We start from the raw sequence: 26,774 nt of genomic DNA on the forward strand, positions 1-26,774 counted from the left end.
ATGGGGTGAAATTACTAAATACTAATGGGGTGAAATACTAAAAAGTATCCCCAATGGATAGGCCTAGGTGTTCACTTGAGATTTTGGGTGATGTTAAAGCAAAACAAAGTCAGACAGTGGTCTTTTAGGAACATCGGGATCTTTTTTCTTTGCTTTCTTATACCTTTTGGAGGAATGTAATTCTTCATCTCTCTGGCATTAGCGAGCTTTGTAATTTTTGACATATCTTCTAACTTCAACCCTTCCTTTGTAGACATGGTATTCCATCCCTCCAAACATTTCTTGGAGAATTCAGCAAAACTGACAAAAGAGTTTAGATGTTTCTTCCTGTGGCATACAAAGATGTTTTGTCCCTTGACTTGTTGGGTTCTCCTTTCCCATGATGACAGGGCAGTGTGTCTGGTGTGAACTTTTTCCCAGAGTCCTCTAGAGGGGCCCAATTCAATAAGGAGGCTTCCTTTCTGGGGCTCCAGTGTGAACTAGTTTCCAGATTTTTAAGTTAAATTTGTTTATATAATCCAATCATGAAAGATACATTGTTCATGATTTTAAAAAAGAGCACTGGGTGAGGGGAGTGGTGCTGGCAGAGTGGCTCAAGTGGTAGAGCATCTGCTTAGCCAATGTGAGGCCCTGAATTCAAATCTTAGTACCACAAAAGAAAAACCTAGTTTCTCTTAGAAAAATAGCTGCATACAACCAGGTAAGTATCCAAAGAAAGGCAGAAAGTGATTAAGTAACATCAGGATTTCTTGCACTTCAAAGAGCCTTAAACTCTTTTTTTTGAAGTAGCAGGTTTTTAAATCCCCTCCATTAATCCATTAGAAAAAAAAATTCCATAGCTCATTTTGGCCATCAAATGCCAAAGATTTTAATGATATAATTTAGAGATAACCAGAGATAAAATATGAAGCAGTCAATGGCCATACTAAAGTCACAAACCATCTGAATGGGGCATAGGATTGAACCCTTGGCTTCTTCCTTGTTCGTTTTTAGAGACAAAGTCTTGTTACGTTTCCCAGACTGGTCTCAGATTCCTGGACTTAAAGAATCCTCCTGTCTCAGCCTCCCAAGTATTTGAGACTACACAGTAGGCCACTGCCCTGTTCCTAACTCTTGACTCCTAAATTCCTTATTCAAACAAATACACAAAATCCTTTTAAAAATTTTATTAGCAGGGGTATACATTGTGATATGTGCACATGTACTTACCATATATCATAGATTTACTCCATCATCTCCCTCTTCCCCATTTTCCCCTTTCTTAGGACAATTTCAACAGGTTTCATTCTTCTGTTTTCATATATGGATATGAAATACATCCACTATATTCACCCTCATTCCCCCTTTCCTTGTTTCCATCATTCTCCCACTGTACCCACCTTCAGGAAAAGCCCTATTTTTCCCTCTTGCCCTTCTTTTTTTTTTTTAAAGTGTATTTTGATAGTTCAAGGGGGTTTCACCTTGGTACTTCAGGCCTGTATATGTCATACTTTACTCAAATGAAACCCCCTATTATTCTCTACCACCATTCACCCCTAATATTCAGCAACTTACAGTATAGTGCATTATGTTATGTTTATATATAGATGGGTTATTTCAATATTTTTCATTCCCTAACATTTTCTTTACCTTTCCCATCTCCCATAGTCCCTTCAGACAGACTCACTAGTACAATTTTGTGTTCTCTCTCTCTCGCTATATGTATGTATGTGTGGTGTGTGTGTGTATATATATGCTCATATCTCTCTCACTATATGTATGTATGTGTGGTGTGGGTGTGTATATATATATGCTCATATATGTATCTGTATATACATTTAACAAATAGGTCTAGCTTCCACATATGAGAGAAAACATGCGGTCTTTGATGTGTTTGAGCTTGGCTTACTTCACTTAACATGAAGTACTCCAGTTCATCCATTTACCTGCAAACAACATAGTTTCATTCTTCTTTATGACTGAATAACACTCCATTGTGTGTATATACCACACTTTCTTAATCCATTCATCAGTCATGGGGCATGTGGACTGCTTCCAAAGCTTGGCTATTGTGAATAGTGCTGCAATAAACACAGATGTAAAAGCCTTGTTTTTATTGCCTAGAGTCCCACCAAAGATTACTAAGTACCATTTCTTAAAGACCCAAGTACCTCTGAGAGGGTAAGAGGGTGTGATAGTCATTCACACATTCATATGAACTAGTTGAATCCAGTTGCCTGCCTTCTTTCTAACAGATCAACAGCACCAAAAACAGAACATTTTGGACAAATTGAGTTTGGCAGAAACATTGAGTGCTTCCGGCAGGCTGAAGGCCAGAGGTTCTGGGAAGAGGAACCTTAAGCAAAAGAAGGGAATGCAGGAAAGGAAATGGAAAGATTTAAATTTTTAACAGTCCAATTTCAGATTTGAGGTATTGCCAGTCCTGGGTCTGTTGTTTTGGAATCCAGAAAACACTGGTATAAGAGAATCATGAATTAAAAGCTGTCTTTTGAGGTCTGCCCTGGGGACCTAAGCATCATCAGGACATTGCTAGATTGGATTAGATGAAACTGCAATTCATTTTCAAATGATTCAACCTAGTCTCTATGAGAAACTATTCAAAGTTCCAGAAACTTGTCCTCTAATCACATCTTTCAGGAAGTTCCCTATGATCTTTCGTGCCTCAAGGATACTATATCCCTATCTAAATCAGGTATCTTTTTTGGATCTTGAACTCAGGACCTCATGCTTGCTAGGCAGGCACTCTTACTGCTTGAGCCATTCCAGCCGTTTTGTGTGATGGGTTATTTCAAAATAGGGTATTAACAAACTATTTGCTCCGGCTGACTTTGAACTGTGATCTTCCTGATCTCTACCTCCAAAGTAGGATTACAGGTGTAAGCCACCAGAGCTCAGCTGTATTTTTGGTTTTGGTAGGATTGAGGTTTGAACTCAGGGCTTTATGCTTGCAAAGCAGGTGCTCTATTGCTTAAGCACACCTCTAGCTCATTTTGCTCTGGCTAATTTTGGAGGGCGGGAGGGGGTCTCATGAATTATTTCCCTGGCCTGCTCTTGATCCTCAATCCCCTGAACTAAGACTCCCAAGTAGCTAGGATTACCAGTATGAGCCACCAGCCAGATGTCTTTTTTTCTTTTGTAATTCTTTTACATATGCTTACTTTTATTAAAGAGCTTGTCTTACTAATTTAAACTGCCCCTTTCTCTGTCTCCAACTCCCTCATAGATTGGGAGCTCCCTGTTTTCAGAGACTGTGTCTTTTGCTACTATATTTGTAATAATTAGCCAAGTGCCTGGCATAGCTAATGAAAGAATAGTTAAAATCCAACTCATGCATTAGCTGGATTTCTTGTATCATGAAACCCAGTCATTCCACTTCCTGCTCAAAGGCCTTCAATAATTCCATTTCCAGACTCTAAAATATGTACAGTGGGGGGCTGTGAGGGGAGGGCAGGGGGGGTGAATGAAGGAGATTAAGGTGAGGGAATATGATTGGTAGACTTCATATACTTATATGAAATAGATAATGAAATGTCTTGTAACTACTTTAAGTGGGGAGGGGAGGGGTGGTAGGGGTGATCTAACCAATGTACAATATAAGCCTATTTGGAATCGTCGCAATGAATATAGCCTAATAAAAAATTTTTTAAAAAATGGGCTGGCAAAATTACTCAAGTGGTAAAGTGCCTGTCTAGCAAGCGTGAGGCTTTTTGTTGAAACCCCAGTAGCACCAAAAAAAAAAAAAAAAAAAAACCCAAAATGATTTCTCTCCTCCAGTATGCTGGGCGTGGGTGGTTCACATCTATAATTCTAGCTACTCAGGAGGCAGACATCAGAGGATTGCAGTTAAAAGTCAGTCCATGCAAATAGTTTGAGAGACTCTCTCTAAAAAAAAAACCCATCACAACAAAAGGGTTGGTGGAGTGGCTCAAGGTGTAGGCCCTGAGTTCAAACCCCAGTACTGCAAAAAATAATAATAATAATAATAATATATATATATACTAATAATAATAATAATAATTCTGTTTCCTACTGAAAGGATCACAAATACCTCATTCCTAACATTGAAACATCCTCTATCCTTTGGTTCCAATGGATGAATCAGTCCCTCTGGTTTGTCTGCCTCTGGTTGCTCATATATACTAGATCCATACTGGATTCCTGCATATGCCCAATTCAGGCTCCATGCATTTCCTCATCCAACTGCACCTCCTTGTCAGCTACTCTTCCCTAATCACCGATCACTCCAACAGAATCCATTCTGCTGGGCCCACCTCAAACTCAGTGTCTCTAGTGGGACCTTTCTGGCTCCTCTACTTAATATGAATTCTACTCCTCATCTTGCATTGGTCAAGTTTCTTGAAGACATCCCTACAGGATGGATGGATGGATGGATAGATAGATAGATAGATAGATACAGATATTTTAAGGAACTGACTCATTATCCATGTGATAATGGAGATTGGCAAGTCCAAAATCTGCTGGGTAGGCTGGCAAGCTAGAGAAGAGCCAACCTTGTGTTCAAGTCTGAAGGCCATTGAGCTAGCAGAATTCCTTCTTTTTCTGGGAAATATAGTCTTCAACTGATTGGATGAGGTCCACCCACATTATGGACAGCAATCTTCCTTACTCAAAGTCTACCAATGAATGCTCATCTCTTCCCCCAAAGAGTCCTCACAGAACCGTACAGAATAATGTTTGATCAAATGGTCCAGTCACTAGGGCCCAACTAAGTTGTCACATAAGATTAACCATCACCAAGTCTAAGCAAGATATCCAGCAAATGATACTTTATTTCTTTAAAAAGTAGTTTATACTCATGACTTCAAATTTCCACCTTCTGACTCCTCAGCCCATGTCTACCTACCTTTCAGGTTGGACAGTTTCTCTTCCACCTTTGATAGGGTGTCTCTTCGCCTTGAAACTACTTAGCCTTTGGCTCCCAAGCACCTGCATTCCTTTGGCTCTTTTAACTGATAACTTTGGGTTCCTGAGGGTTTCACTGATGAGCATCTTTTCAGGCTACATTCTTTTATTGTGTGACTTTGTTAGTCGCAAGTGACTGTTGTCTATATCAAAGCGTCATCTCCAACTCTAGTTAGGCTTTTTGGCATTCTGGGGCTTGAACTCAGGGCCTTACATTTGCTAGGCAGGTGCTCTACCACTTGAGTCACTCCTCCCATCCCACATCTAGATTTTGTGGTACCTGAATTTTATACAATTTGGGGGGATACTCTTTACGAAAATGGCTAGGATGGCTAGTAATCACTACATATGGAAACTTCATGTATTCTATTAAATCCAAACTCTACTGTATTCCTAACCCAGCTTAATAAGTTCCCCTAGATACCTGGAACACTCCAATGTCCTCGGCTTAAGAGGAAGAGTGAGGAAGAGAAAGCTGTGGTGGAAGGAGGTTGACAGTTTTAGTCTTTCCTTTTTTAATTCATATACATTAATAATACAAGGGGATTTCCTTATGATAATTCCATAATGCATATAGTGTACCTTGAACACCAAATGAACACTCCCTCCATTATATTTCCATTCCCCCTGACAGTTTTAATATCAATTGCAGTTAAAATAGCCTACTTTTGACCTTTATCATATTGTTGGGCCCCTGCCAGGGACTTGGAAGAACCCATATGGACTGGGACTGCTGAAGGGAGGTTTCACTACCTTCCAGAGTCTCTCTTCATCTCTGACTTCATTTCAACCTGTTCTCTTCCAACCCTGATCTGATTTTCTAGCTACACCAGTTCCCTCTAATTGAATGGCCCTCATATTTCAAACCATTTGGCCTCAAAGATTATTATTCCCTTTTCTCCTCTACTCATCCTGTACCTTCTTCATTTTTCTCTCTAATATTGATATCACCATCCTCCTAGTCACACAAGGTTAAAACCTCAGCTATTTTTTTTATTGTGCTCTCCTAAGTCCTATCAGGTTCAAACCTGTATCAGTTTTCAACTGGATGGTTGCACTGGCCTCTGGGCGGATCTACCCTCTCCTTTGATTCACCATCTACACAGCCATGAAGTCATCTTTCTACAACGTGGTAATAACTTCCTTGAGAAACAAGATAGCAAGGGCTCTGGAACTGGGCAGCCCAGGCTGAAATCTTGGCTCTAGTGCTTTACCAGCTGTTAGATGTTGAAAAAGTTATCTGTCTGTGCCTCAGTTTCTTCACTTATAATGTAGACATAGTATAATTCACAGGAATATTTTAAGAAATAAGTTATAGCATTCAGTGTGAAATATATGATATATAGGAAGTATTATTATCACTATTGTATAACTCTTCAAGAAATTTTTTCAGTGGTTTCACTTACCAGAATAAAACAGTAAATAACAATTTCCATAGCAGGACCACAAGCCCTATTCTCAGCATCTATTCTAAAGGCCACATCTCTTCCTAGACCTTGTGCTACAGTCATACATTCAGGCAGACTCCCAGGCCGGGTGGATTCTTCTGGTGGCTTCATTTCTTGGGAATGTCCTCCTTCCTTTTTCTTTCTCTGAGGAAATAATTATTCTCTCTGAATTTTCCTCAGCATCTTTTCTCTCTCCCCTCATTGTGTCCTAGGGAATTTTTTTTTTTAATAAATATTGGACATAAGACCTCTGGGAAATTTCCTTACCCTGAACTTTCTCTGTCAGTTGCCAAAAATGGATTTTAAGTTTGGAGCCACTGTGCTTGTATGCATGTACTCATGTAACATGTGTAAAGTATATCTTGGATTATTCCAGGTTTTTATTGGCATAAATTGGAGAGAACATTCTAGTCATTAATGATGAAGTGTGTTTTCCAGTGCATAGCACATTCATGCCAGGAAAAACTTTAAAGCCCATCAACACTGTTTGTTTATGTGATATGTTTTAAAGAACCCCTATAGTATTTAGAGGATGTGCGCAGAGAAATTCTAGAAATTTTGGTGACCTTAGAGCTTGGTTTTCTTGGTCTATGTTCACTTTGGGGATAGAAAAATGGAGACGAAGGAGCCTGTAGACTGGAGTCCTCAGTTAACAGAATAACAAAAATAAATAAATAAATAAATAAATAAATAAATAAATAAATAAATAAATAAAAATATATATATATATAATACTACCATTTTATGGGGAAAATTACTTTTTCCTCCCAATTCATTTTTTATGGGATAACAAGTAAAGAGCCCTCTTTAGAATTTGTATAATTTCTCTGGCCAGTTTTAAGAACATGTGTTTTAATTCAAAATTGGAATCCAGATTAATATCTCTAGCTAATTCTGCTGACTGAATAAATTCAGAAACGGAACTCTCGTTGTACTATTAGATTCTCAGAAACTTAGAATCCGGTCCTCAACTACCACTCCATCTCTGTGGCATGAAGGTTGTTGGCAACGATTAGTTTATCTCGGGACACCATCAGCCTTCCAGTCTGCCTCTGTGACGGTCAACAGTTAGGCCAGAAGTAAATATCCAGATGAGAACAAGAATTACAACTATTCCCCTTGAATAACTTGGTAGGGGAACAAGAGATAAGAGGTAGGTAGAAAGTCAGAAATTAAATATCCAGAAGAAGCACTCAGGCTTTTCTCCTTGATGGTCATCTTTCCATTCTTTTGTCAGTGATATTTCTTCACTACCCTCTTCCTACATTTTTTTTCTTCAGTGCTGGGGATCATGCCCAGGACCTCATACATGCTAGACAAGTGTTCTACTACTGAGCCATACCCCCAGCTCTTAATCTTGTACTGAAAGATTAGAATGAGGTAAATATCCAGCCATCTAGGCTCTAGTTCTTAAAAAGACTGCTGATTTAATTGCCTTTAAATTAGGAAATTCTACTTGAGCAAGGCAAAAGGCCTTCTATTGTGAAGATACCAGCAAGACCATCTGGAAGAAACTACCAATGGAATAAAATTTACTTTGAACCACAGATACTTATGATCCAACTTCTGGTAGAATTAGGGGATTAGATGTAAAGGTGGTTATAAAACTCTAACAGTCAAAATAAAGTCATCTTTTATCCTAGGGTGTCCACAGATTTGATAAATAGAGTGAAGCATTCACTGAGATATGTTTCTTAAGTAAGCACTTCATGAACCACTTGCTAACTGACCTGCTTTTCTTTCTTCTTCCCTAAAGGGAAAGAACCACACTGTTGCTCACTTGGGCAGTAGGGGTGGTTCTTACTTGCAGAGAGGGATGCAATCCCACTGAGTTTGTGCTGCAGGTCAGCTAGTTCCAGCTGTGCCCACAGGACAAAGACCGCCTCAGGTAACCCAACCAGCACCCAAGGCAGGAGGCAGCAACAGGCTGCGTACAGCACAGCCTCCCCATGCTGCCTCCACCCTCTGGCTCTTCATGGAGCACACTGGCATCTTTTTATAGTGCCTTTGGTATATTGCCTTCTAAACAGCACCCAACTCAGTGTGCCTGGCACATAATAGTTCAATATATTTTTGTTGAAAGACTGAATATTAACTAATGCCTTAGAAATGTGAGTTAAATGATTCTACTGAATTAGTTCTGAGGACTTTGAGAAGCAGACTTCTGTGTCCTTGCTTCCTCAGCCTGGTGACAACCTTTCTCTGAGCCACTTGACACAGAAACTAGAGCCTCCATACATCCTGCACATTCTGAAGGCATTTTGCCAGTGCAAGAAGGTCAAACACTCAACAGCCACCCCCCAGGCCCTGCCTCGTCCTACACAGCTTGCCCCCCTGCCCACAGCAACCACTAGTTGTTGATCCCAACAGCCCCATGCCCTGCCCGCACTCTGGAGGGTTATTATTGCCTGTCAGCTATGCTAGACTAGCTCCACCTGGCCAAAGCAGGACTGGATTACTAACTAGCTTCCTTCTGTCTTGTCTCACTCTTTCATCATAATGAATATATCTTTACTGTCATCTTCCCTGTTTAACCTCCCATGCGGTTTCTGTCTCCTGTGTGGACCCAGTGCTATACTCAGTTATCCACTACCTTTACCTGTTAGTGTCCATGTGGTACTGAGTCTCTGCTCTTCACTTATGCTCCAGGGAGCTGCAATTTACATATTGGTATGAATTAAGTTAGCCTGGTACAGTGAAAAAATCCAGGACTTGGAAATAAAAAGACCAGAGTTTGAATTTGGCTCCAACTAATTGCTAGTTGAGTGACATTCAACATGTCTCAGGCCTTTGTTGGCCAAGTGACTTCATCCACTGAGCCTTAAAAGTATAATAATCTTGATGCTCCAACTTCACAGTGTTGATGTGCTGGTCACATGGGACAAGACACTTCAAATGTCTTGCCCAATGTCACGTTCCAAATACAGAGTGGTCAGTTTCAACCTTAAGACAAACTGTGGACTGGAAGACTGTGACTTCTGTTGAGTAAATTTCAAATATTGGGAACAGTGGAGGATTTCCTCTGATATTATACCACAAAGGCCATGACCTTGCAGTCATATTGGGCCCTGGCTTATCTATCTAAAATGACCTCTTCCTCCTAAAAAACCCCTACCAAATCACCCTCAATAGTAGATAGAATAAAGATTCTCTATTTTAAAGACAAGGAAAAGGAAGTTAGATATCACAGAAATATTGTGTGTTTTAGCCAAAACATTTGAGTACAGAATAATTATTGTAAGAAAAGATGGTGTCAGGTGTGACTTTAAGCAGGAGAGCACCTGCAGAACATGCTCAAAGTCCTGAGTTCAAGCCCTGGTACTGCAAAAAAGAAAGAAAGAAGCCAGGGGCCAGTGTCTCACGCCTGTAATCCTGGCTACTCAGGAGGCAGAGATCAGGAGGATCAAGTTTTGAAACCAGCCCAGGCAAATAGGTCAGGAGACCATATCTTGAAAAACCATCACAAAAAAGGGCTGGTGGAGAGGCTCAAGATGTAGGCCCTGAGTTCAAGCCCCAGTACTGCAAAAAAAACCCCAAAAAACCAAAGATCATGGTCTGAGATAAAAAGTGAGACCCCCTATCTGAAAATAACCTAAAAGCAAAAAGGGATGGAGATATAGTTTAAGTGATAGAACACTTGCCTAGCACGTGCAAGGAACTGAGTTGAAACCCTAGTAATACAAGAAAAGTCTAGGCCTATGATGTAAGTTTAGTCTGGTTTTTTTTAAGTATCTAGTAATTGTAGTTCACATACACATTTAATAGGTAGTAAGTTCAAAATGCTTATAAACAATGTAAAAGGAAAACTCCCAATTACAAATACAATATGATATTCAATATTTTATTATTTCTTTGCAAATTATTACATAAGGTATATTAAAAACAGGAATATTCTAAAATACATTATTAAGAGAGGAATTTTCTGGGCATGTTACGTTTTCATTCTGCCTTGTATTAACAAGGAAAACATGAGTGCAAAGACTTTCTTCTTTGTCTAACTTTTTTTTTCATCACTGGGGTTTGAACTCAGGGTCTCACACTTGTGAGGTAGGCACTCTACCACCTGAGCCATCCACCAACCATTTTTTTTGACTAATTTTAAAGTCAGCTATTATGACTGCTGATGTCAGTTGTCATCCTTTCAAAACATTATTTGCCTAGGGGAAATGGTGTATTTTATTTGCCACATGTCATTTCTATGCACCTGATGACACCTCAACTTAGGAATTGTACCAGTCTTAGAGTTAATGATCTTTATGGTGGCTTTAATACATCAACAAAATTAAAAAAAAACATAGAGCTAAATCTCTCTCCCATTGAATCCATATTAGACCTAATGACTTACTCTCAATAAATAGAATAAAATGAAAGTGGCAATGTGAATCTTGGTCATAAAGGCAGTGTGACTTCTTTCTTGCTCACTCTGTCTTAGATTGTTTGCTCTGCAGGAAGTCAGCTACCACATTTTGAGATCTCCAGGTGGTCGGAAACCAAGGCCTACAACCAACATCCACATGAGTGAGCCATCTGAGAAACAGATCCTTCAGCCCACTCAAGCCGTTAGAAAACTGTAGTCTCCAATGACCTCCTGAAAACAGGGAAGACCCTGAACCAGAACCCCCTGGCTTAGCCACTTCCCAATTCCTGACACATGGAAAATGTGAGATTATAAACATTTCTTATTTTAAACTCCCAAATTCTGGGGTAATTTTTACACAACAATAGATAAGTAATACATCTTAAAATTAACAAATCCCCACTCTCTGCCCAACGGAAAATACCTCCTAAAATGAAATAACTTTCTACTAATACATTACCTGAATTTCTTACTTCCCGTGCCAGGTGGGTCCTCGGTATGACTACAAGGAGTGCTTGAGGCCAGCCAACCCAAGAATGGCTCTCAGCCATTCTGCCTACCCCAATGACTAGCTCCCTATTGCTCCATAATGAATTACCTTAAATTTAGTGGTTTTCAACCACACAGATCTATTATCTTAGTGTTCTGGAGATGAAAAGTCCAGAATGATTCTGCAGGGCTCTGTTCTTCCTGTAGCTGTGGGGGAAGAATGCGTTTCTTTGCATTCTGGAGGCTTCCCAAGCTCCTTGGTCACAACCCTGTATTCTCTACAAACTCTACTTCAGCATCACATCTCACTCTTTGACTTCGAATCCCCTCCTTCCTCTTAGAATGACCTTTGTAATTACATTAAGAAAAGGGCCTGCCCAGAATCATCTCCCCAAGAGTAAAGGTCCTTAATCACTTGCAAAGTCCCTTTAACCATGTAAGGTAACATAGTCTCAGGTTCCAGGGATCAGGCCATGGACACCTTTGGGTGTCCATTATTCTGCCTACCACACCCACCGTTACTTATAGTCCAAAGTGCAGGTTCAGCTGACTCTGGCCTCACCCACTTGCAGAACAGCACCCTTTCTCTCCTCGCTCTAGCTGTGTGCCTTCTGGTGCCCTCTCTTCGCACACACTAATTCCCTTTGAAAGGGCTTTTTGTACTTCCTTGTTTTGCCTGAAATCTGCATGTTTTTCAAGTAACATGCTCCCCTCAGGTTTTCAGTCTCTGCCCCGTATTGACCATGGTATAGGAGGAAGCATCTCTCTGCTTTGTCCCAGCCTTGAGTTGTCACTTCCCAATCATTCATCTCTGCCCTTCATTCAGTGTCTTCTTCACTTGAGAGTCAAGCTACCTGCCTTGCTTTTCACTGACATTTGTCAGTCACAGCTGTTATTTCCCATTTGTTCCCCCAAACTCAGCACTTCTCTTCATTCTATCTACTGTTTTCCTGGGGGGCTTCAAAGAACATGAAGGTGACAACCCATGCAGTACCCTGGCTCCTCTCAGCGTCAGTTCCAGAGTCTCGAACCTCATGGTCATACTCTGAACCATTAGCCATCATCACTTACAACTGTTCCTCCTTCAACAATTCAAAGGCCAATATTCCATACTCCCATCGCAACTTCTGGTTATTCCAGTTATCCTATCCCTCATTCCTACAACACCAAGTCATTAACCACCACCATCAACTATGACATCTAATATGCTTATAATGGTTTAAAAATTAACTCCTCCCCCAAAAGTTAAAGAATTAGGATCCAGCAGTTCCACTTCTGAGTATGTACTGTAAAGAATTGAAAGCTGGGACTCAAAACGGTATTTGTCCATCCTTGTCCATGGCACATTATTCACAGTAGTCAACAGAAGATGCAACTCCAGTGTCCATTGCCAGATGAGTGGATAAACAAAACGTAGTCTATCCATACGATGGAATATTGTTTGATTTTAAAACAGAGACGTTCTGACTTGGGGTGTGACTCAAGTGATAGAGCACTTGCCTAGCATGCCTGAGGCCTTGGGTTCAATCCCCAGTGGTGGCAGGGAGGGGAAAAAAGGAAGGACATTCTAACACATGCTACAACATGGATGACCCTGAAAGAGAGATGCTAAGTGAAATATGCCAGACCCAAAAAGACAAATGCCATATGATTCCATTTATATGAGGTTTCTAGAGTATTCAGACTCATAGAAACAGAAGGTAGAATTATGATTGTTGGGATGGGGGAGAAGAAATAAGAAGTTACTGTTTAATGGGTACAGAGTTTCAGTTTGGGAAGATACAGTTCTGGACATGTGTGGCGGTCATGGTTGAACAAGATGAATGTGTTTAATGTCACTGAGCTGTGCATCTAAAAATAGTGAAAATGGTAAATTTTATGGTATATATATTTTGCCACAGTAAAAATCTTCCTGTTTCTGTTGAGAAAATAAAGGCTCAGAGCTATCAAATATCTTGCCTGTGGTGAAATGAAGGTCATCTAATTCACCAAGGTCAGTGCTGCAGCTAGGGTATCCACCCAAGAAATTGGATTACAGAGCTCAAATGCTTACTCAATATTCCATTAAGAATGAATGGAGCCAGGCGCTGGTGGCTCACACCTGTAATCCTAGCTACGCAGGAGACAGAGATCAGGAAGATAGAGACTTGAAGCCAGCCCACGGAAATAGTTTTCAAGACCCTAGCTCAAAAATACCCAACACAAAAAAGGGCTGGTGGAGTGGCTCAAGTGATAGAGATCTTGCCTAGAAAGCATAAGGCCCTGAGTTCAAGTTGGGCATGGGTGCAATTACCTGCCTGTAATCCCAGCACTCAGGAGGCAGAAACATGAAGATCAGTAGTTCAAGGCCAGCCTTGATCACGTAGAGAGTTTCAGGCTAGCTGGGGCTACATAGCAAGGCTCTGTCTCAAAACACTAAGAGTTGAGGATGTAGCTTAGGGGTACAGTGCTTGCCTTGCCTGCAAAAAAGGCCCTTGCTTTGGTGCCCAACACTGCAAAAGAGTAAGCACAATTTTGACTCTCACTTTTCCACAGTCTATCACTACCTTTACTCCTACCCTGGGGATTCCCAAATACCTTCACACTTCCCACTTTGTAGGCACGTGGGCTCCTGTATCCTGGTGACAGGGACACTGGGATGGCAAAGGATCTCAGAGGACATGGGGACAGTGGGGAGCCCCCTGACCACATGTTCCACCTTTTGTTATTGGACTGCTCCAGTGTCCCCTCTCCAGAGTGTCCCTCTCACACTTGACCACCCTCCTCCAAGCACTCCTTCTCTCCTGCCTCTTCCTCTCAGTAGATGTCTTCCACTTTCAGGCAAAAGGAAGTTTCTAGTCTCACCTCAGAGGAAGCTGCATCTCCCTTCCGGTCTGATAAGCCCTCCCCCTGGACACAGCTCTCAGTCCCTTTCTTTTCTATTGCCTCACACTACCCACTGGCCCCTTCTCTATTTTTGGTGGTCAGACCTTTGCTATTTGTTCCTTCTGTATATAAAATGTGCAAATATATGCCACTTAAAAACAAATTAAAAAGTCAAAAACCAAAGAAAGGAAGGGTCTTCCTTTACCCCATGTACTTCTTAACCTATTGTCTGCTTCAGAGTTGCCATCTCCTCCTCATCTCCCATGGCCTCCTCAACCCCCTGATGCTCAGTTTCCACTCCACCATTTCGATATGGTCAGTCTTTTAAATTTTTGTTATCATGGTGGTTGTGTGTCATTCTGGTTTGGGATCCTATTCCCCTAATGACAAATGATTTTGATATGATTTCATCTACTTATTTGTTGGTCTTCTTGGTGGGGAGGGTCTGGCATTCTTAAAATTGGTTTGTCTTTTTGTTATTGAGTTGTAAGAAATGTTTATCTATTCTGGTTATGAATATCAGATATATATATCAGATATATACACATATTTAAATAAAATATTTCCTCCTAGTCTACAGGTTGTATTATGTTATCTTCATTTTATTCTACTTTTATTATTTCTTTATTTATTTTTGCAGCACTGGTGTTTGAACTCAGGGCCAACACCTTGAGTCACTCCATCAGCCCTTTTTGTGAGGGTTTTTTTTTGAGATAGGGTCTATTTGCCCAGGTTCACTTCAAACCATGATCCTCCTGATCTCTGCCTCATAAGTAGCTAGGATTACAGGTGTGAGCCACCAGCACTAGGCTTTTGGTACCTTTTATATTAAGACTTGCATCCAGGTAGCATAAATCTTTCAGCTTCATTTTTCTTTTTGGCAGTTTTAGCTTATTCTAGACCTTTTTATTTCATTATAAATTTTACAGTCATCTTGCTGGTTTCTCAAGACAGACTGCTTGGATTTGGATTTGGATTTCTTCTCTATCTTTCAAATCTGTTTGTTTCTCTCCATCTCTACCACCATCACCACCTTACTAGAAGCCAGGATGACCAGTAGTCTACCACTGGTCCATCTGCCCTCCCTTTGGCCCCTCCCCTATTTCTTATTCACCCTGCAACTGGAGTGGTATTTTCAAAACATGTATTGGGTCATGTTATCTACTTCAAAGGTGTCTCATTATTATTGTCAAAATATTTAACAGCCATTACTGCACAAATACTGACTCATCAGAGCAGCCCAGCATCTTAGAGCAGCATTTCACCCCACCCCACGTTGTAACAGACATTACTCTTTTGGTTGTTAGGTGTTGGGGAAGTCCACAAGGTGGGCAGAGTAGCTGGAATGTCTATGGGGTGGGAGGAGCACAAGGATAGCTCTGAGCAACAGCTGTCCATCAACTGGTATGGTAATAGGTAATGTCTTGATGACAGCGTGGCCAGACTGGGGCAGACTGACAGCACATCCACTGCTTCCATGGCCTTTTGTGATGTGGCATCTGTTTGCTTTTCCTACTGTCTCTGCATGGCTACACTGGTTTTCTCTGAGTTCCTTGAAAATGCTTCCACACCCACCACAGAGCAGTTGGAGAGGGGCTTCCTCCCGCCATCACTTAGCCGGCTCCCACTCATCCTTCCTGTCTGGCTCCAACACTAATTCCTCAAGAAGCTCCCTTTGCCCCTGAGATGGCAGCCCCTCCCACAGTGATTCCCTCCCACAGCACCATGTCCTTCTTTCTAGCAATCACCACAGTTGATGAGTTTACACATATATTTATGTGATCACATCCTCAGTGCTCTTTTATAAGCACAGAAGGTCTAGGATTCTCTTTCTTTGCTAGAAATACCATCATATCCATCCATAGTGACGGCCTAGTTACTGGTATGGTCAATAAATATTGGCTAAATAAATGAATGAAAAAACAAACTCATGTCCTGCTGGACATGGTGGCACATGCTTACAGCACTCGGGAGACTGAGGCAGGAGGCTCTCGTGTTTGAGGTCAATCTGGGTTTATATAGTGACACCCTGTCTCAAAACAAACAAACAACCTTAGTACATTTCTATGAAGTCCATTCTTCCTGAATTCCACATTTTGACTAATGGTTGCCCTAGTAAGAGATTTAGCAATCATTCCAGATTGTTCGTTCTTTATTCCATCATTATGATGGGCACCAGATATTGTCAGCTCTACCTCCTAAACCCATTGTTGCTTTTACTCAGGTTGGCACCCATTTCTTGTTTGAGCTAGACCAAGCTTCTCCAATCTCCCCTGGTTTTGCCTCTACCTCATTCACTCCTTATACTGCTCTTAGGGTGATCTTTTGAATTGATGAGTTTTTTCCCCATGTAAAATCCTTCAGGGTCAAGGTCAAAGGTTTCTCCATGATCTTGTTCTTGCTTACCTGGTGAAGGCCAGTTGTCTTGTACACATTTCCTGTGTCCTCATATGTGTTTAGTGAGAATGAACAACCCTGGACACAGGGTCCAAGTTTCATTCATCTCTATTCTTAGGACCCAGCATCATGTCTGGCACCAGAAGGCAAACAAATGAATGTTTGTGGTATCAAAAGGAAATTAGCAAGGCTTATTTTTGTTTTACTGTGCTATCTGTTACTACAATGCAAGACAAGGAACAATGTCCATGGGGATAACTGCAAGTCACTGAGAAGTGATCAAACTACATTTATAATTTAAATATACTATAGCTTGAAAAGTACTTAAGAATAATTAAAGTTTTGATATTGCTTTTTTTGGGGGTGGGATTGGGATTTGAACTCAAAGCTTCACTCTTGCAAAGCAGGCACTCTACTGCTTGAGCACCCACCTCTAGTCCATTTTGTTCTGGTTATTTTTTTGGAGATGTGGTCTCATGAACTATTTGCCCCAGCTGGCCTCGAACTGTAATTCTCCTGATTTTAGCCTCCCAAGTAGCTAGGATTATAGCGTGAGCCACTGGAGCCCAGCTAAAGGTTTGATTCTTAAAGGCATGGTTATTCAACTGCTTGAGAAAGCCAGCTATGCAAAATCACATCCTATAAGTCCTTGGGCTATCAGGGGGAGGGGAGGTTCAGTGGGGCAATGCTCTGTTCTTCCACATTATTATTCTATCAGAAACTTGCAAACTTCTAATTACCAGTTTTTATTTGCTGCTCTGACATGTGTTTAGAATTAAAATTAAATTTAGCTGTAATTTAAGATGCGGCTAGAGAAGCCCATAGGCAAAAACGTATGCAATTCAACATGGAACAGGAAAGGAAAATGCCAGCAGGTACCATAACAGATGCAGCCTACCAAAGGGACCAGATTCCCTTCTGCTGAAGGCAGCTGGCCCAGCAAGACGGAGAAATAAAAGTCAAAAGAAGAGGGCTGCAGATACATGGTCTAAATCTCCTTTAAACTCGGAAACTTGGGCCAGAAGTTGTTTTAGAGAGAGGTGACGGAATGTGGCGGGAACAGTGTTACAAAGGTTGAGTAAGACTGTAATTTTAACATTGGAGACTGTGCCTTTTCTAATGTGTGGTAGGAACAATTAAGACGATTAAGTGATAATTGTATCACTTATCAGATAAGTGACTTTGCCTCCAAAGGTAAGGAAAATGGCACCTACTCTTCCAGTTCTGATTCCACTTCGGAACTCCATTTGGAACTAACGTCCAACTGTGAGCTCCACGCTAATAATTTGAAGACAGGTGATCTGTCTTCAAACAGCCATCGTAAGACATTGGCTTATCAGACCATCTAATTTGAAGTTGCCTTTTCATAATTCTGTGTATTTTCCAAGTATGGTCAGCTTTATTATACTGTACTGTGGCCCAAGGGACTGGCAACGAGTAAGTGGTTGCTATTAATTTTTATGTACAGTGAAATCTCATATATTGACCCTGATGAATATAAAATTTGAGTTAACTTGGATAGGGCCTAACTTGCAATTTACCATTATGCCATCTATAAAGATTTTTTATAAAAAATTTTTTTGAAAACTAAATTTGCATTGTTGATAAGATTTCAGAAGAATAATTTTCAGGTACCTTTAAAGATTTAGATGTACCATTTAAATGTAGTTTAGTGCCAGGTGACAGTGGCTCACACCTATAATCCTAGCTACTCAGGAGGCAGAGATCGGGAGGATCGAAACAAGACTGAGCAAATAGTTCTCGAGACCCTATCTCAAAAAACCCATCATAAAATAGGGCTAGTGGGAGTGACTCAAGGTGTAGGCCCTGAGTTCAAGCCCACCACAAAAAAAAAAGTAATTTAGCCACCAAATGACCATTGCTTTTTCATAAAGTTCATTTTTCATATTGATACACATTTTTTTTTTGGTGGTACTGGGGTTTGAACTCAGAGTCTCACACTTGCTAGGCAGGTGTTCTTCCAGTTGAGCCACTCCAGCCCTCAATACACTTTTTTTTAATGGAACCCATCTATATGCTTGATAGTATGCTCAGTACTATTGGGGATAAAAATAAATACTAAAAGCCAACAATATGCTTAGCGGGATAAAATTTTGACCCCCAGATATTTTTATGACAAAATGAAAGAGTGTGTGCTGGTGTGAAATGTGTCATGGTATGCTTAAGCATTGTAGAGATTCAGAGAGGCAAAGGTTAATGCCTTCCAAGTTAGCGAGACTAACACACTTAATAGAGAGTTTGTCACTTGGATAGTATGATATGGAATGCCCCCAGTGCAATGTTCACAGGTAGGGCTTTGGGGAAGTGATTGGATCATGAAGACTCTGATCCTAATTGATGCATTGATCATCGATGGATTCATAATTTGATGTCATTATTGGGAGATGGTGAAAACTAGGAGATGGATCTTGGTTGGAGGAAGGTCCCTGGGGGCATGTCTTTGAAGGGTATGTCTTATCCCTGGCCCCTTCCTGAAGCACGACCTTGAGGTGAGTCACTTTTTTGGTCACAGGTTCCCCACCATAATGCTCAGCCTTACTGCATATGTGGGTCAGGAGGAATGGAGGCAAATGATCATGGACTGAAACCATGAGCCAGAAGAGATCCTTCTTCCCTTAAGTTGTTTTCTTCTTCGTCTTCTTCTTCTTCAGCACTGGGGTTTGAACTTAGGGCTTCACACTTGCTAGGCAGGCACTCTTACCATTTCAGCCACTCTGTCGGCCCTTTTTTGTGATGGGGTTTTTGAGACAGGATCTCTGTTTGCCCAGGCTGGCTTCAAACCTCAATTTCTTTTTTTTTTTTTATTGTTTTATTATTCATATGTGCATACAAGGCTTGGGTCATTTCTCCTCCCTGCCCCCACCCCCTCCCTTACCACCCACTCTGCCCCCTCCTTCTCTCCCCCACCTCAATACCCAGCATAAACTATTTTGCCCTTATCTCTAATTTTGTTGAAGAGAGAGTATAAGCAATAATAGGAAGGAACAAGTGTTCCTGGTTGAGATAAGGATAGCTATACAGGGAGTTGACTCACATTAATTTCCTGTGCGTGTGTGTTACCTTCTAGGTTAATTCTTTTTGATCTAAGCTTTTCTCTAGTTCCTGGTCCCCTTTTCCTATTGGCCTCAGTTGCTTTTAAGGTATCTGCTTTAGTTTCTCTGCGTTAAGGGCAACAAATGCTAGCTAGTTTTTTAGGTGTCTTACCTATCCTCACCCCTCCCTTGTGTGCTCTCGCTTTTATCATGTGCTCAAAGTCCAATCCCCTTGTTGTGTTTGCCCTTGATCTAATGTCCGCATATGAGGGAGAACATACGATTTTTGGTCTTTTGGGCCAGGCTAACCTCACTCAGCATGATGTTCTCCAATTCCATCCATTTACCAGAAATGATAACATTTCGTTCTTCTTCATGGCTGCATAAAATTCCATTGTGTATAGATACCACATTTTCTTAATCCATTTGTCAGTGGTGGGGCATCCTGGCTGTTTCCATAACTTGGCTATTGTGAATAGTGCCGCAATAAACATGGGTGTGCAGGTGCCTCTGGAGTAACCTGTGTCACAGTCTTTTGAGTATATCCCCAAGAGTGGTATTGCTGGATCAAATGGTAGGTCAATGTTTAGTGTTTTAAGTAGCCTCCAAATTTTTTTCCAGAGTGGTTGTACTAGTTTGCATTCCCACCAACAGTGTATGAGGGTTCCTTTTCCCCCCGCATCCTCACCAACACCTGTTGTTCATGGTGTTGCTAATGATGGCTATTCTAACAGGGGTGAGGTAGAATCTTAGTGTGGTCAAACCTCAATTTCTTGATCTCAGCCTCCTGAGTAGCTAGGATTACAGTCGTGAGACACTAGCTCACTACATCTTATTATTATTGATGATCTTGAAGCTACACGTTTGTCTGCACGGCAGATATATACCAGCTGTTCCTAATCTTTTCTCAACTCTGTTGAGGGACCACATTGGTAGCTTGAAATCTGCCATGATGAGAATTATTTACACCAAGGAAACTTGTGCCCTCAGATCTGGTTGTTTGACATGTCCCAGCATACCACTGGGCATTCTGCACCATACACATCACAGTTCCTGTGGTTCAAATTCTGATCACAGGGTCCAACTCCAGGATGGGAACATGACCCCTCTGATGTCACCAAGTTGCAGTTGGTGTTAGACTTTTTGTCACCAAAAGTGATGGCTTGAGAAGGAAGCCAACACAGAAGGAAGCAACATGGACAGATAGAAACAGATTCTTAATGACATCATTTAACATCTGGGCCTAAGCTTGTCTGAAGCTATTGTGTCCTGAACTTTTCTGTTACAAGAATCAATTGTTTGCCCTCTATTTTTGATCTGGATCAGTTTAAGCAAACTTCCCATCACTTGAAACTAAAGAGTAATTTTCCACACACACACACACACACACACACACACACACCCCAACAACTTAAAAAACCAGTTTAGGGTTGTTACTGAGTACTCAGTTACAAGAGAATAACAAAGTCACATTATGTTTGATAATGGCTTGATGCTCCAGGTGGGTGGTGATCTGAGAGATTTTCCTGGCAAAGCCAAATTCATGTGTCAACAAGATTACTAAATTTATAGATCTTTCTAATTGCCTTTGGATGGCTGACTGTTTAATTAAATTTGTTTATGGACAGCCATGCTTTGTGGCCATCCTAATCCTGTCCATATGCTGTGAGAGCAGGAAGTTCAAGTTACTTGGGAAACATCTCTCCTGGGGTGCAACCCATTACACAAACTTGGTCAAGCTTAGGGTCATATTTCCTTAAAAATTGATAAGGCTTGAGGCCCAATTCATGCAAAGAACCCTATTTGTTTTCTAACCCAGATTTTTCTATGTCTTTGGATAAAACACCTCACTACTTTGGACCTCAGTTTTTCTAGAGTGAGGAGGCAAAACTAAGTGATTTCAAGGATGCTTTTCACTATCCCAAATTCTATGATTCTAATTATAAACATTTATAGTTCTGAGCATTCCTCTCTCCTCTTCACACATTCTCTCATCAAATAAAAACAAAATAGTTGGATAAATTGCCACATTTTTAGAAAGTCTCTTTTTTCACTTTTTTAATTCCAGAGAAAGCAATAAACCAAGAGTGACCATAGGAGTAAGTGAGAACCATCTTTACCCTGGAGGTAGAAGAATGAGACCCAGCAGGGTGCCAACTGGGGGAGTGAAGAGTTTGCAGAGTTATGCTTGGGTTTTTCACTCTTGCATCACCAGCCTGGGATCACAGGTGCTAATTAAATTAATAAAAGGGCATTTTGTTAAAAAATGTATCCCACACCTGCTGTGTCACCAGGCACAGGTTTCTTGCCTGTTGTGATGGAATAGTTTTACCGCATAGCAATGAAGTCAGAAACAAAGTAACAGCTAGAGGAAAAAATTGGATCACAGCCAATATGTTCCTGATTTTCTCCCCCCCACAAATGCCTATTAATTTGTGATGACACATTAGGAAAACACATTTTGGATTTGACATTCTCAATTACTTAGGGCATGACAACTTTGTTTAAGAGTTATTATAATTACAAGAAATAGCATCCTGTCCCCATCCAATTAAGGACAAGGATGATAAACTAACTGAGAAGTTATAGCTTATAAAAATAAAGCTTTAGCTACAAGTAAGCGTTTGCTGACTGGGCTGGGGTCACTTTTTGGAATTGTTTTAAATATTTCTGATAATGTCTTTTCTTTGACTTTAATACAGGTACAATGTGCTTTTGTTTGAGGAAGACATATTTGAAAAAATCTTTTTAGCATAAAATGACTGTATTTTATGTTAAAAACGGACATCTTCCCAACTCATTAGGATTATAATATTAGGGATGAAAGACTTAAAATGCAAAATAAAATTTATTTCCCTCTCATCTAGAAATCCTGGGGGAATGTTCAGATCTAGTACAATGCTCCATCGTGTTAGGGACCACTGGACACAGCCTTTGAGATAAGACAAGCTTGTCTCATGGCTCTAGATGAAGCCACAGGCAATTTCCACTTACATCTCATTTGTGATCCTTAGATGCAATGTGCTTCAGGGAAGCTGGAGAATTCTGTATTCTAGGCACTTCAAAGTTGTGTGTTCTATTATTAAACAAAGGTCAGCAAACTCTTTCTGAAAGGGCCAGCTGGTCAATATTTTAGGCTTTGTGAGCCTCTGTCTCAAATAGACCCTGCCATTGCAGTGGGAAAGCAGCCTTGGACAATACATAGGTGAATGTTTGCAGCTGTGTTCCAATAAAACTTTATTTATAAAACCAGGTGTCAGGCTGGAGTTGGTCCAAAGACTGCCCTCTAGTGTAGAAGATGGGTAAAATGTTTTCTTTTTTCCCATTCATCCACTGATGGGTGTGTAGGGTGATTCTATACCTTAGCTTTGTGAATAGTGCAGCAGTAAACACTGTATCCCAGAAATACGTATTATCAAAAAAAAAAAAACCTTTTTAAATGTTTAAGGAGATGGAAATGTTAACTAAAAGGAAAAAAGAAGAAAATGGGTAAAATAGACCCTAGGGATCACTAGCAGCTTCTGCTCCAGTGGGTAATTTTTAAAAAACCTACATTAATTCCTCCTCTACTATAGTTAATGGAAGGTAAAATTGTCAATAATTAATAAATACCAGTAAAACGATGTGGAGGGCAAATTCATTCAAGCTGTCTTTGAAAAACTAGTTAGTGACTTTCCCTTACGCCTTTCGTCTGTCATGCTGATTTTTACTTTGCTTAAGCAAAAACTCCTGTCTTGTCTGACCTTGGTGAGAGAACATTGTTTTCTGAACAACCATGTGGAGAAAGTTTCATGAAAGAAGCATTCCAAAGAGAATGCAGAGGAGGAGCCACCTGAGAACATTCCCCTGAGGAAATAATTACGGCTTTCCCCTCTTGTTGGCGTAATGGGACAGGTTGCGATCTTTTGCTAAATTGCACCTCTCTTTAAGACCTCTTTCTTCTTGGTGGACAGCAAGAAGGGGACTTAAGAAGTTAAAATGCAGGAGTGGAGCTGAAAGAAGCTTCTAGATAATTTAGCAACTGAGGTTCGGTGAAGGAAAATGATGTGCCCAGCTACTTAATAAAATTCAGGAGAAAGCCAGGTCTTTTGTTTCCTTCTTTTTGGTGGTACTGGGGTTTGAAAGCAGGGCCTTGTGCTTGCTAGGAAGGTGCTCTACCATTTGAGCCACACCCCAGCCCAGATCTTCTCTGCTTCCTGAAGAGTGGGGCTCAGAGGAGAGAAGCCCTCCTGGGGCTGCTGTCAGGACCAGAGGAGCCAGGGGGCTACCTGCTGACCTGCCAGAGAGGAAACAGGAGAGGAAGAGGCCTGCTTCTCTGATAGATACATGTATGTTCATATTATATATATGTAAAATGCATGTCACATATGCATACATTATGCATATATAAATAATTTTAATATACTAATGTATGTATCACATTTGAATGTATATGTGTGCCTATATATACTCAACAGTATACATACAGTAATGTGCATATATTATTATTTTTATTGATGGTGACACTGGGACTTGAACTCAGGGCCTCACACTTGCTAGGTAGGCACTGTACCACTTGATCCACTCCACCAGCCCTTTTTTGTGATGGGTTTTTTCAAGATGGGGTCTTATGAACTATTTGCCTGGGCTGGCTTTGAACCTCAATCCTCCCGATCTCTGCCTCCAGAGTAGTTAGGATTATAGGCTTGAGCCACCGGCACTCAGCTGCATATATTATTTATAAATATATGTATATGTATGTATTGCATATGCATATATGATTATTATAACATGCATATATGCATATAAACTTACATATGTTCATGTGTATCTGTGGAAATGTTACCCATTTATGAAGATGACCCTGGAAATTAATTAATAAACATGCTGGAACTTATTAAGTATTTATGTACATAAATACACGTAAGCACATCCATCCATCCATGAGATTATATACGTACGTGCAAATCCTTCTTTCTCCACATATGAATATATTGTGAGGTCTCTCTCCAACTACGTATTATATCTGTGTATATTGCACACTTTTCTCTTTCTTACTCTTCCCTTTTCTTTACCCTAAGGAACTGGAGGGGGAAAAAGAGAAAAGGGAGGGAGAATATGATTGGGTGATCAAAAGACGTCCAAACAAGGCTTGGGGATGTGCCTTAGTGATAGGCTGCTTGCCTATCTTGTGTGAGGCGCTGGGTTTGACCCCAGTGCCACACACACACACACACACACACACACACACACACACAAGTGTGCGCGCACACACAAATACACCCAAACACTAATATGAAAAGAACAAATGTTTAATTATAGTAATATTCTTTTGGAATCTCATCTTTTTTAGCCTAAGGAAAGACACTCAAAGAGAACATTTTAAAATGAAAGAAGTGCTTTTTTTCTTACTTTCTAAAACCAACAATCTCTACGTCATATTGAAAATCACTACAGCAAAAGCATTAAGAACCATTTCAAGTTAGAGCTGTCATTAATTTACTGACTACTTGCTTGAACTTCATAAATGATTTTAAGTAGATTAAGGTCAGTGTTTCATGTTCAAGTGGCCAGCAGGCTTATCCGATACCCCAATCTCTCCACAGAAAGAAGGGTTTTTTGCAATGCAGGGTCTCTGGAATCTTCCATGAAGATTTACTGCCGTGGAGACTCTGGAGTGTGGAGAAGTCAGAGAAGGTTGTGCAAGGCTTCTTGAGATGAGAGTGTCTCAACAAGGACAGACGACATCAACAGAAGATTTTCTGGGTGCTCGATTTCCAAAATGAATCAGCATTTTCTATATCTGAAAAATGGTTTCCTGTGCTGAGAAAATAACAGCAGCATCAGTTAGCTCATTCAGCAGGTGTTTCTTGAGCACCACCTCGGTGCCAGACATCCTTGCAAGTTCTTGGGATATAGTGGGGGAACCAAACAAAATACCTGCTCCCTAAAACCTCATACTCATGTGTAGGGCAGGGGGTAGGAATCTGTGCCCTTCCCATCATAGGGCTTCATTTCAGTAGGACTGAGTGAGGGGATGCAATGGGCCAGAAGTCTGAGGATTTGTGGAGTGACTTAAGTGGGGACTCAGAGAGGAGCAAGGGAGGATTCGTGGATTGCTGGCAGCATGAGGACACAAGTCCAACAGTCATGCATTCACGGTGGCCCCAATCTGTGAGGCTGTCTGATAATCTCAACCAGTGCTCACAGTTCAGGTGGATAAAGAGATCAGAAACCTTGGCTTGGTCCAAGTTGAGTTTTGTCAGATAGCTGGGGGGGTGAGTTGAGGGTCTCCAAAGAGCCTGGATGAAGGGTGAGCCATGGAGCCTCAGCTAGATGGGAGAAGTGGAGAAGAGGCAGATTTGTGCTCTGGTTCCCTCATAGACTTACTTCTGGCAAATTTCCACATATCTCTGGACTTCAGGTTTCCTTCCACTTATAAGTGATGGCTCATATCCCTTCCAGTTCTCAAATTCCGTGGTTCAGGTTTGCAAAATTGTAAGCACTCTCTGACCACGAGTGAGAGACACTGCCAACTCCTTCTAATCGCTACGGTCAAACAATCCTCAGTACGCTAGAGTAGGAAATTCCATTGATCTTTCCAGACCATTGGTGCGACTTTCTCACGAAAATGTGCAAAATGTTCAGTGCTCTTCCCATGAATCAAAAATAAACATCTTGTTGCCATTGGTAATCCAACTCCGCTGTAAATTTTCCGATCTGCACTTGATTCAATTCAACCCAACTTCAAAACACAGTTACTGAGTGGCTACGTTGCAAAAATTACTGCCATGGTAGTCACAGGAGATACAAAGACAAAGGAGCAAGGTTGCTCTGTTCTGTGCTCTGTTACAGTTAAGGAAGCGTAAGACCCATACAGAGATAAATATGCCAGGGATATAAATTTTAGTATTCAATCTAGGTAAAAAAAAAAAACAGTTTCTTTCCATACATTTCTTAAAACAACTTAATGTCTGTTCTAAGCTCGACTTTTTACCAAGTTGGAATAAACTCAGTTGGGGTGCCCACCATTTTTTGGGTCACAACTCATTCTAGGGGCTTATATAATCTGAAGGCATAAGCAGAGTGTCTTTCTGGTCCTGAATATCATCTGTCAGCACTACCTACCAAGACATCACCGTCCCCTTACCTCCAGTCCTGTGATTTTGTTATCAGCTCATGCGGACAGTCATAGGGACATACTCTGCTCTCAGTAAGGTCCATTCAGCACTCACCTTTCTCTTCTGTCTGCTACTTCTAGTC

Source organism: Castor canadensis, chromosome 2 (genome assembly GCF_047511655.1).
Source record: "Castor canadensis chromosome 2, mCasCan1.hap1v2, whole genome shotgun sequence".
Taxonomy (NCBI): Eukaryota; Metazoa; Chordata; class Mammalia; order Rodentia; family Castoridae; genus Castor; species Castor canadensis.